Below are 6,145 nucleotides of genomic sequence, written 5' to 3' on the forward strand. Positions count from 1 at the left end.
TAACCCGCATAATTCATGCAAAAACAAGTAAATGATCACCAGGATGGACAGTTCCATCCCCTTCATAGCGGTTATCCATAACATGTTCAATAATTTTCGTAGGTATTTTATATGGTATTACTTCCTCACCTGGCGCCTCATCCACTACCGTTGCGGTAGTAGTAGATTTCCCAAATAGAAATTGAAGAGAAGATCTCTCCATAATGACTTATAGCAGCGACAGTAAATAAAATCAGCACAAACAGTAAAGGTTTCCTTACCAATTCCGCTTACCAATAGCGCTTCACTCCCAGGCAACGGCGCCAGAAAATAGTCTTGATGACCCACAAGTATGGGGGTGTATCTTAGTATCTTCGATAAGTAAGAATGTCGATCCCAACGAGGAGCAGAAGGTGTTGACAGGCAGTTTTGATGAAGGATTCACTGTAAATGCTCACGGACAAGTATTCGGGGGTTTTGATGTAACAGATGAATAAAGTACAAGTAAGTAAAATGCGAGAGAAATAATTGCAGCGAGTGGCCCAGTCCTTTTTAGCACAAAGGACAAGCCGGTTTGTTTACTTATAATGACCAAACGTTCTCGAGGACACACGGGATTTTAGTCTAGTGCTTTCGCTACATATAGCTGATTAATCTTCATTGTTTTGATAAGTGTTGTGTGGGTGAACCTATGCTAATGTACCGCCCTTCCTAGGACTAATACATACTTGTGGTTATACCCCTTGCAAGCATCCGCAACTACAAGAAAGTAATTAAGATGAATCTAACCACAGCCTTAAACTCTGAGATCCTGCGATCCCTCCTGCATCGATATACCAACGGGGTTTAGGTTTCTGTCACTCCGGCAACCCCGCAATTGGCAAACGAGTACAAGATGCATTCCCCTAGGCCCATAAATGGTGAAGTGTCGTGTAGTCGACGTTCACAGGACACCACTAGAAGAATAACACCACAACTTAAATATCATAACATTGAATATTACTCAACCATAGTTCACTACTAACATTTAGACTTCACACATGTCCTCAAGAACTAAACGAACTACTCACGAGACATCATATGGAACATGATCAGAGGTGATATGATGATGAATAACAATCTGAACATAGACCTTGGTTCAATGGTTCCACTCAATAGCATCAACAACAAGTAGAAATCAGTATCGGGAGAGTTTCCCCTATCAAACAATCAAGATCAAACCCAAATTGCTACAGCGGTGACGATGTCCAGCGGTGGAGATGGCGGTGATGATGGTGGAGATGATGATGATGGTGATGGAGATGATGTCCAGCTCGATGGCGGTGACGATGGCGTCGATTTCCCCCTCCGGGAGGGAATTTCCCCGGCGGATTCCCGCCCGCCGGAGAGATCTTTTCTCTCCGGTGTTCTCCGCCCCGCGAGGCGGCAGTAACCCTTCGTGAGGATTCCTCTGTGGCTTAGGTCTTCGGGACGAAGGGTTTCGCGAAGAAAAGGAGGCAAAAGAGGCCGAGGGGCTCCACACCACATGGTGGCGCGGCCGGGCCATGGGCCGCGCCACCCTATGGTGTGGGCCCACCCCGGGTCCAGCTGGCTCCCCTTCCGGCTTCCTCCGTCATCCGGAAAAATAGGATTTTTGGTAAAACTTCCTTCCACGAGTTGATCTTCCGAAATATCGCATCTCGACGGTGCTTTTTTCCAGCAGAATCCTGGCTCCGGTGCTCGATCTCCAAATAATCATGAAACATGCAAAATAGATGAAATAACATAAGTATTGTGTCCCAATATGAAATATATCAATGAATAACAGCAAATTATGATATAAATAGTGATGCAAATTGGACGTATCACTCATCCACAAACCACTTACCTAGATCGCACGGGAGCGCGCTCGCCTGCTGGCCTAGCGCGTCATCGCCTCTGGCCCTCGACGACAACCTCGATGAAGTACGTCTCCGCCTCTGGCCCCCGCAACGCCAACCTCGATGGAGCTCATCGCCGCCACTTCCCACGCGCCCGCCAGCCATGACGCAGCGCGTAGCAGCCTCCTTGCCCGCGATGATCGCTTGCCTCTATTCCGCGCGACGTAGCTTCCGGCCTCGCGACGGCGGCCTCGACGAAGGGCGTCTCCACCTTCAGCCCCCGCGACAGCAACCTCGACGGAGCTCATTGCCGCTACTTCCCTCGTGCCCGCCGGCATCTATTCCGCGTGGCGCAACCTCCGCCCACCGCGACGGCCTCCACCTCCATCCTGCGAGAGTTCGTGCTTCTCCGCATCGATGCTGTGAAGTGAGGGCCAGTGAGATGTAAGCATGGTCGACATGGAATCTACGGGGGCTGGGAGTGGTGTTGGGGGGCCCTGCTCCGAGGGGTGGACGGTGGTGCTGGAGGCGCTGCAACAAGCAGGGGAGGTCGCCGGCCGGCCCCGACTCCCTCCTTTTTGTCGTCGTTCCACTTCCTCTATCCGTCCGTTTCTCCAATGGCCATAGCTGTGGTGGTGGTGCTGCTGCTGCTATGCGGTCAGGATAGTGCTTGCCGTAAGCGAAATCAACTGTTGAACGCGGTAGAGCATCTGCTTTGTGTCCCCCTGCGCCATTTGGTAGCGCTAGTCCGGTGGTATGCTGCCATCAGCTATCGTGCGTGCTGCCAACGGCGTCAGCCAATGTTTCAACCGGCTACGGGGGTTGCTGCGAGCCAGCGGCGATAGTGCTGCCTACCGACGACAGGGCATGCTTCAAGTGTTGTCAGGTGATGCTACAAAAGGTCAATTAGTGCGGCGGAGGATTCTGGTCATTCCCCGGACAGTAGGAGGCAACGCCGGCCAACTTCGATTTGCGGCGGCACGGTGCTGCAAAGGCTAGTCCACCCTGCTGCGTGTGGTTGGTGGCAGCTGCAAAAAGGGGGTTGATGTGCTGCGAGCGGTGGGCGGCAGTGGAGCTTCAAAGAAAGAGTGGTGATGCTGCGAATGGTGGTCATTGAGCTTCAAAATAAGAGCTATGCTGCTACATATAGTTAGAGGTGGTTCTTAAAATTATCAGCGGTGGTGCCAACTGTTAGTGGTGATGCTGCAAAAGGTCAGCGACGATGCTGCAAATGGTCACTGATGGTGCTACCAACAGTCAATATCGATGTTGCAAGAAGCAAGTGATGTTGTTGTTGGATGGAGTTGAAATGCTGCCAACAGTGCACCGGTGAGGGGTCGTCTCTATGTTACAATAGTATAAATATTTTGGTACAAAATGTTATGCAGTTCTGCTACTTTAATATAATTCTTGTGCTACAATGACTCCGGCGAGTCTCCGACGAGGCCTACGTACAACGGGTTTTTTCTCTTTTATTTTGTAAACGAATCGTTTTTGCTTCAATGAAGCAAACACGGGAATTTTTTTGCTGCGACGAAGCAAATTCTGAACAAGTTGCAACTCTCATTATATTCTGAACGAGTTTCCAGATTTGAAAACGATTCGACAGTGCCGTACGATACGATAGTGTCAGTCCGTACCACTACGATCACATACTCAGATTAACGGCATCTAAAAGTACCGCCAATTCTATCAAAAGTGCCGGTAATAGTTTTTGGAGGCACAAAAAAAAGTGTTGTATTTGGTTCAGTCGACATAGCTCTTTGCGGGCACTTTCAGAAAAATGTCATCACTTGTTTTTTCAGGCACATTCAAAAATGCCGCTAATTAGTATTGCCGGCATTTTTGAAAGGTGCCACGTAATCTTTTTTGCTAGCACTTTTAAAAGATCCCACTGGCACTTTTAAGAAATGCCACGAAATCTTTTTGCTGGCACTTTTGGAAGATGCCAGGAATTTGTTTTGCCAGCACTTCTAAAACCGCCTTTAATTCTTTTTTCGGTACTTTTAATATTGCCTTTAATTTTTTTGCCGCCACTTTAATTAGATGCCTGCCATAACAATTTGAGGCAGTTTTATGTAGTGTCTATTTTCAAATAGACACAAAATAAATGCCTCAGATTTCATTTATAGGCACAATTTAGGACCGCCTCCTTTCAATTCCGAGGCTGTATTTAGGACTGAACTGTAATTCCAGTGCATGCAATTCCAGCACCTATATAACAATCAAGCATTTACAGAACTGAACTGTAACTAATTACTATCCCAACAATCACATTCAGAATCCAGTGCCAACTCACACAATCCCAGCAAGCTAACTTACAGAACTTAACAACATTGTAGCTCAACATAAGCTTCCTCTTGCTCAACGTTTCTTCGTATACTCTTGATTTCTGCATTAAGGCACAATTAATAGATTAAGCTACATGCATAAAGAAAGTAGCAGGCTTATACTCCTTATATGTTACTGCATATATTTATGCAAAAGTATCAATAGACATCAGGTTTGTATCTGATTAAGATTCCAGGGATGATATAAATTTCGGTAGATTTCAAGAATATTAACAGTCCGATGAAGGGAAGGCACTCACATCAGCAACACTGATTTCATCCGTTCTGGAGACATAATCTTCCAAATCAACCTCGTCACTCAAGTTCATTTTAGAAGTACAGACCTAAACATAAAAAAGGACAGTCGGTTACCAGAAGAAAAAAAAAGCACAGAAAGTATCATACAACTAAGTCTTTCAATAGTTAAATCATGTACATAAAAGATTTGTCTTTGAGCCAATTTACTGATCTTACTATAATGAGCACAAGTAACAACCCTAAACACACACATCAACTAGACTGTCATTATAATTGAAGGAAAATTGAGAGGCAGTAATCCCACATGAACCGATTGAAAAGTTTGTGATTGGGTAGTGTGAGGAGAGTACGAGAAGAGCAATATTTTTTAAATACTTCAATATTTTTCGATAAAGAAATACTTCAATATTGGACATTTATAATCTTCAAAAGAGGAATGAACTCATATGCAACTAGTACTCAGTACAACACGGAATATATGTAGGAAATAAGAAACCAAGGAGGGACCAAATTAAGGAAGATGGTTGTACTTCCTTGCAACACCATGTCAATATTCTGCATCTTCCTAAGTCTTGACAGCAATAACCAATAATACATGCAATCAGAAGCCAGACCTAACATGGCTCATGCGATGGTTACTCAGAGGGAAGCCATTTATGTTACTGCAGGCCTGGGGCACTCAGTACCCCTTCTTTTCAGCTTCTAGAGCAGCTTTACGGTCCACCACAGCACAAGCCCAAAAGAAGGGTCTAGCTCCTGTGCAACTTATTTCAACGGCGAAGCCCAAATTACACGTAAACTCAGAATCGGCCGAAGACCTCGTTCTGGACAGATTCCCGAGCTTCTCCCATATGAACCCACATGAACCGATTGAAAAGTTTGTGATTGGGTAGTGTGAGAAGAGTACGAGAAGAGCAATATTTGTTAAATACTTCAATATTGGACATTTATCTATACCTAATAATAAAGGAGCTAAGGTTTCTGCCAGATTTTTCGTCCAACTTTTTTAAAGACGAATTTGCCCTCCCACCAAACCCCATAATACTGCACATTTGCCATTGTACCGGTTCGTTTGTGTTGTCCTCCCATCCCGGAAAGATAAGCCCGCCGAACAGAACCGTGCGTCCCTACCACATCGATCCTCCACGGCCCGAGCAGAGCCATGGTCGGGGCGAACTCGATCCAGCCATCGCAGTCGGCCGTGGTGCCGAATTCGGCGCTCGCCGCCGCCGTTCCACTTCAGCTTGCCGGATACGGGACCATGCCCGAGCAGAGCCATGGTCGGGGCGAACTCGATCCAGCCATCGCAGTCGGCCGTGGTGCCGAATTCGGCGCCCGTCGCCGCCGTTCCACTTCAGTTTGCCGGATACGGGACCATGGCGGCGTCGCCGCACCGGGTAATTGGAAGGGCAGAGGGATGCCGCATTCAGGATATGGAGATGGGCGGCGGATGGAGCAGACGCCGATGCAGAGGGAGCTTACGCCTCGGCTAGGGAGTGGAGGAGCAGAGGGGTGCTGCGCCGCATCCAAGGAGGGAAGGTGGCTCGTGGACGAAGATGGGAGGCTCGCGGACGAGGAGTAACTTCCGATTTTGACCTTCTGGAGATCGTAGTCGAAGAGCCTCTATCGATTTCAAGCGCTACACCGGCCGATTGCCCGCTTCCAGGCCAGTCCGCCTCCGAGGAGTCAGGCAAACGCTTGCTGGTCGATCTCAGAATA

The sequence above is a fragment of the Lolium rigidum genome, chromosome 2 (assembly GCF_022539505.1).
Source record: "Lolium rigidum isolate FL_2022 chromosome 2, APGP_CSIRO_Lrig_0.1, whole genome shotgun sequence".
Lineage (NCBI taxonomy): Eukaryota > Viridiplantae > Streptophyta > Magnoliopsida > Poales > Poaceae > Lolium > Lolium rigidum.